This window comes from Babylonia areolata, chromosome 19 (genome assembly GCF_041734735.1).
Source record: "Babylonia areolata isolate BAREFJ2019XMU chromosome 19, ASM4173473v1, whole genome shotgun sequence".
In the NCBI taxonomy this organism is placed as follows: Eukaryota; Metazoa; Mollusca; class Gastropoda; order Neogastropoda; family Buccinidae; genus Babylonia; species Babylonia areolata.
The window spans coordinates 1,485,584-1,492,500 of NC_134894.1; positions in this window are offsets into that span (position 1 = coordinate 1,485,584).

Here is a 6,917-nt window from a genome sequence, read left to right on the forward strand (position 1 = left end):
TCGTCTGTGTGAGGGGCTGTATACATGACGGCCTATCTATGTGAGGGGCTGTATACATCACGGCCTATGTATGTGAAGGAATATATACATTACGGCTTATCGTCTATGTGAGGGACTGTATACATCACGGTCTATCGTCTATGTGAGGGACTGTATACATCACGGCCTATCTATGTGAGGGACTGTATACATCACGGCCTATCGTCTGTGTGAGGGACTGTATACATCACGGCCTATCGTCTGTGTGAGGGGCTGTATACATCACGGCCTATCTATGTGAGGGACTGTATACATCACGGCCTATCGTCTATGTGAAGGAATGTATACATCACGGCCTATCGTCTATGTGAGGGACTGTATACATCACGGTCTATCTATTCGAAGGACTAGGAATGTATACATCACGGCCTATCTGTCCATCTGTTCGTCTGTTAGTCTGTGCGTTTGTCTGAGAGAGAGAGAGAGAGTTCAGTATCCTGCAAATCCTCAACTCACACACACACACATACACACACATGCACACGCACACACACACATGCACACACATGCACACGCACACACACACACACATGCACACGCACACACACACACACACACACATGCACACGCACACGCACACGCACAGAGTATGAGGTAACGTCAGCCGGTATTGAATGACGATATTCCCTGTGTCGGTGTTGAATATTCCTGTGTCGCTGACAGTTCAGTCCGATTGTCACTCACTCCCAGCACACACCTCTCACCACACACCTTTCTGTCATGGTGGACACCCAGCACACCACACACCTTTCTGTCATGATGGACACCCAGCACACCCCTCTCACCACACACCTTTCTGTCATGATGGACACCCAGCACACCCCTCTCACCACACACCTTTCTGTCATGATGGACACCCAGCACACCACACACCTTTCTGTCATGATGGACACCCAGCACACCTCTCACCACACACCTTTCTGTCATGGTGGACACCCAGCACACCCCTCTCACCACACACCTTTCTGTCATGGTGGACACCCAGCACACCCCTCTCACCACACACCTTTCTGTCATGATGGACACCCAGCACACCCCTCTCACCACACACCTTTCTGTCATGGTGGACACCCAGCACACCCCTCTCACCACACACCTTTCTGTCATGGTGGACACCCAGCACACCACACACACCACACACCTTTCTGTCATGGTGGACACCCAGCACACCCCTCTCACCACACACCTTTCTGTCATGGTGGACACCCAGCACACCACACACACCACACACCTTTCTGTCATGGTGGACACCCAGCACACCACACACCTTTCTGTCATGGTGGACACCCAGCACACCCCTCTCACCACACACCTTTCTGTCATGGTGGACACCCAGCACACCCCTCTCACCACACACCTTTCTGTCATGGTGGACACCCAGCACACCCCTCTCACCACACACCTTTCTGTCATGGTGAAGGAACCAGGAATGTCACGGACCTCTCCGTGGATATATCGAATGCTGTCTCTGGGGGCCTCAAAGACAGGCCTCCCTTGGCGCTCAGCTCAATTGTTTGCAAAACAGCTGGGGTGGGGGGTGGGGGTGATAACAGTTATCACGTGACAGTACGTAGTAATGAGGACCAATTAAGCGCTAAGTACTTCTATACTTCAGTCACTACTGGTCCAGTGTTTGCCACGGTCATCACTGCGTTTACTTTTAGACAGAATGATATTCTAAAGGACAACTCCCGCGTCACGTTAGGGTTCAAAACTCATATTCACCCACACACACACACACACACACACACACACACACACTGTATATAAATTACACAGGCCACTGCTGACTACAATGGATGATTTCATCCACCGATAAAGGCCACACTACAGCATCAAGGTACGTGGGTATTTTCCACTGTGTCGGGTCACCATGACCTTGATCTCAATTGTCAGCATTTCGGTTTGATATGCTGGGTGAACATTGTACCCCCCCCCCCCCCCGCCCCCCCACTCCTCTCCCCCTCCACACCCCACCCTCCCCCAGCACACAGAGCGAGGGTCAATGTACGTGAGATCCTGCACCGCTCAAGGAACACGGCGAGAGAGGGAGAGAGACAGAGAGACAGATAGATAGAGATAGACAGAGAGAGGGAGATAGACAGACAGACAGAGAGATAGACAGACAGACAGAGAGAGGGAGATAGACAGACAGAGAGATAGACAGACAGACAGACAGAGAGAGGGAGATAGACAGACAGACAGAGAGAGGGAGATAGACAGACAGACAGAGATAGACTGACAGGGAGAGGCAGAGAGAGAAAGAGAGAGAGAAACAAAAGAGATAGAGAGCAAGGGACTGACTGGGGGGGAGAACAGAGAGGGAGGGAGAGAGGGAGGGAGAGGGAGGGAGGGAGAGAGGGAGGGAGAGAGAGGGAGGGAGAGGGAGAGAATCAGAGAGACAGGAAAAAGTGGGGGATATTTCTGATCATGACTGAATTGTACGTGTACGATCAGCCATATCCTTTCTCTGTGTGTGTTTGTGTGTGCGTGTGTGTTTGTGTGTTTGTGCGTGTGTGTGTGTGTGTGTGTTTGTGTTTGTGCGTGTGTGTGTGTGTGTGTGTTTGTGCGTGTGTGTATGTGTGTGTGTGTGTGTGTGTGCGTGTGTGTGTGTGTGTTTGTGTGTGTGTGTGTGTGCGTGCTTGCGTGTGCGTGTGTGCGCGCGCGTAGGCGCGCGCACGCGCGTGAGTGTGAGTGAGTTGTGTCTTGATTCTTACAGCCTTTCCAATAAATGTAATCCGTTTCTCCAAAGTGGCTGTTCTGCATTCCTCTGCCCATGGCGACTGTCCAGGCTGGTGATCCTTGACACGCCCCTTCAGAGAGCGGAGAGGGGAGGGAGGGGTGCATGATTCTGTCATGGGAAGCTACACACACACACACCACACACACACACACACACACACACACACACACACACACCACACACACACACACACACACACACACACACACACATTGATATTTATTCACTAACCCTCTTTGCTCCGACTGCAGAATTAGATGACCACAATGACAGCAAGACTCACTGCAGTACAAGACGTGATGAAAACTTTCCACACAGTGACAACAAGGCTCACTGCAGTACAAGACTTGATGAAAACTTTCCACACAATGACAACAAGGCTCACTGCAGTACAAGACTTGATGAAAACTTTCCACACAATGACAACAAGGCTCACTGCAGTACAAGACTTGATGAAAACTTTCCACACAATGACAACAAGGCTCACTGCAGTACAAGACTTGATGAAAACTTTCCACACAGTGACAACAAGGCTCACTGCAGTACAAGACGTGATGAAAACTTTCCACACAGTGACAACAAGGCTCACTGCAGTACAAGACGTGATGAAAACTTTCCACACAATGACAACAAGGCTCACTGCAGTACAAGACGTGATGAAAACTTTCAGCAGACAATGGCCGCAAAGAGGTCTGTCTGATCTGACACAAGCACAGCGTCTAGATGCCCCCTCCCTCCCCACTCTCCCCTTACTCTGAAGGGAAGTGTAGTGATGGCCCCTCCCTCCCCACTCCCCCCTTACTCTGAAGGGAAGTGTAGTGATGGCCCCTCCCTCCCCACTCTCCCCTTACTCTGAAGGGAAGTGTAGTGATGGCCCCTCCCTCCCCACTCTCCCTTACTCTGAAGGGAAGTGTAGTGATGGCCCCTCCCTCCCCACTCTCCCCTTACTCTGACTGAAGGGAAGTGTAGTGATGCCCCCTCCCTCCCCACTCTCCCTTACTCTGAAGGGAAGTGTAGTGATGGCCCCTCCCTCTGACTGAAGGGAAGTGTAGTGATGCCCCCTCCCTCCCCACTCTCCCCTTACTCTGAAGGGAAGTGTAGTGATGGCCCCTCCCTCCCCACTCTCCCCTTACTCTGAAGGGAAGTGTAGTGATGCCCCCTCCCTCCCCACTCCCCCTTACTCTGACTGAAGGGAAGTGTAGTGATGGCCCCTCCCTCCCAACTCTCTCCTTACTCTGAAGGGAAGTGTAGTGATGGCCCCTCCCTCCCAACTCTCCCCTTACTCTGAAGGGAAGTGTAGTGATGGCCCCTCCCTCCCCACTCCCCCTTACTCTGACTGAAGGGAAGTGTAGTGATGGCCCCTCCCTCCCCACTCTCCCCTTACTCTGAAGGGAAGTGTAGTGATGCCCCCTCCCTCCCAACTCCCCCTTACTCTGAAGGGAAGTGTAGTGATGGCCCCTCCCTCCCCACTCCCCCTTACTCTGAAGGGAAGTGTAGTGATGGCCCCTCCCTCCCCACTCTCCCCTTACTCTGAAGGGAAGTGTAGTGATGCCCCCTCCCTCCCCACTCTCCCCTTACTCTGAAGGGAAGTGTAGTGATGCCCCCTCCCTCCCCACTCCCCCTTACTCTGAAGGGAAGTGTAGTGATGGCCCCTCCCTCCCCACTCTCCCCTTACTCTGACTGAAGGGAAGTGTAGTGATGGCCCCTCCCTCCCCACTCTCCCCTTACTCTGACTGAAGGGAAGTGTAGTGATGGCCCCTCCCTCCCCACTCCCCCTTACTCTGAAGGGAAGTGTAGTGATGCCCCCTCCCTCCCCACTCCCCCTTACTCTGAAGGGAAGTGTAGTGATGGCCCCTCCCTCCCCACTCTCCCTTACTCTGAAGGGAAGTGTAGTGATGGCCCCTCCCTCCCCACTCTCCCCTTACTCTGACTGAAGGGAAGTGTAGTGATGCCCCCTCCCTCCCCACTCTCCCTTACTCTGAAGGGAAGTGTAGTGATGGCCCCTCCCTCTGACTGAAGGGAAGTGTAGTGATGCCCCCTTCCTCCCCACTCTCCCCTTACTCTGAAGGGAAGTGTAGTGATGGCCCCTCCCTCCCCACTCTCCCCTTACTCTGAAGGGAAGTGTAGTGATGGCCCCTCCCTCCCCACTCTCCCCTTACTCTGAAGGGAAGTGTAGTGATGCCCCCTCCCTCCCCACTCCCCCTTACTCTGACTGAAGGGAAGTGTAGTGATGGCCCCTCCCTCCCAACTCTCTCCTTACTCTGAAGGGAAGTGTAGTGATGGCCCCTCCCTCCCAACTCTCCCCTTACTCTGAAGGGAAGTGTAGTGATGGCCCCTCCCTCCCCACTCCCCCTTACTCTGACTGAAGGGAAGTGTAGTGATGGCCCCTCCCTCCCCACTCTCCCCTTACTCTGAAGGGAAGTGTAGTGATGCCCCCTCCCTCCCAACTCCCCCTTACTCTGAAGGGAAGTGTAGTGATGGCCCCTCCCTCCCCACTCCCCCTTACTCTGACTGAAGGGAAGTGTAGTGATGGCCCCTCCCTCCCCACTCTCCCTTACTCTGAAGGGAAGTGTAGTGATGCCCCCTCCCTCCCCACTCTCCCCTTACTCTGAAGGGAAGTGTAGTGATGCCCCCTCCCTCCCCACTCCCCCTTACTCTGAAGGGAAGTGTAGTGATGGCCCCTCCCTCCCCACTCTCCCCTTACTCTGACTGAAGGGAAGTGTAGTGATGGCCCCTCCCTCCCCACTCTCCCCTTACTCTGACTGAAGGGAAGTGTAGTGATGGCCCCTCCCTCCCCACTCCCCCTTACTCTGAAGGGAAGTGTAGTGATGGCCCCTCCCTCCCCACTCCCCCTTACTCTGAAGGGAAGTGTAGTGATGGCCCCTCCCTCCCCACTCCCCCTTACTCTGAAGGGAAGTGTAGTGATGCCCCCTCCCTCCCAACTCTCTCCTTACTCTGAAGGGAAGTGTAGTGATGGCCCCTCCCTCCCCACTCCCCCTTACTCTGACTGAAGGGAAGTGTAGTGATGGCCCCTCCCTCCCCACTCTCCCCTTACTCTGAAGGGAAGTGTAGTGATGGCCCCTCCCTCTGACTGAAGGGAAGTGTAGTGATGCCCCCTCCCTCCCCACTCTCCCCTTACTCTGAAGGGAAGTGTAGTGATGCCCCCTCCCTCCCCACTCCCCCTTACTCTGAAGGGAAGTGTAGTGATGGCGCCTCCCTCCCCACTCTCCCCTTACTCTGAAGGGAAGTGTAGTGATGGCCCCTCCCTCCCCACTCTCACCTTACTCTGACTGAAGGGAAGTGTAGTGATGGCCCCTCCCTCCCCACTCTCCCTTACTCTGAAGGGAAGTGTAGTGATGGCCCCTCCCTCCCCACTCTCCCCTTACTCTGACTGAAGGGAAGTGTAGTGATGGCCCCTCCCTCCCCACTCTCCCCTTACTCTGAAGGGAAGTGTAGTGATGGCCCCTCCCTCCCCACTCCCCCTTACTCTGAAGGGAAGTGTAGTGATGGCCCCTCCCTCCCCACTCCCCCTTACTCTGAAGGGAAGTGTAGTGATGCCCCCTCCCTCCCCACTCCCCCTTACTCTGAAGGGAAGTGTAGTGATGGGCCCCTCCCTCCCCACTCCCCCTTACTCTGAAGGGAAGTGTAGTGATGGCCCCTCCCTCCCCACTCCCCCTTACTCTGAAGGGAAGTGTAGTGATGGCTCCTCCCTCCCCACTCCCCCTTACTCTGAAGGGAAGTGTAGTGATGCCCCCTCCCTCCCCCACTCTCCCCTTACTCTGACTGAAGGGAAGTGTAGTGATGGCCCCTCCCTCCCCCACTCCCCCTTACTCTGAAGGGAAGTGTAGTGATGGCCCCTCCCTCCCCACTCCCCCTTACTCTGAAGGGAAGTGTAGTGATGGCCCCTCCCTCCCCACTCTCCCCTTACTCTGAAGGGAAGTGTAGTGATGGCCCCTCCCTCCCCACTCCCCCTTACTCTGACTGAAGGGAAGTGTAGTGATGGCCCCTCCCTCCCCACTCTCCCCTTACTCTGAAGGGAAGTGTAGTGATGGCCCCTCCCTCCCCACTCCCCCTTACTCTGACTGAAGGGAAGTGTAGTGATGGCCCCTCCCTCCCCACTCTCCCCTTACTCTGA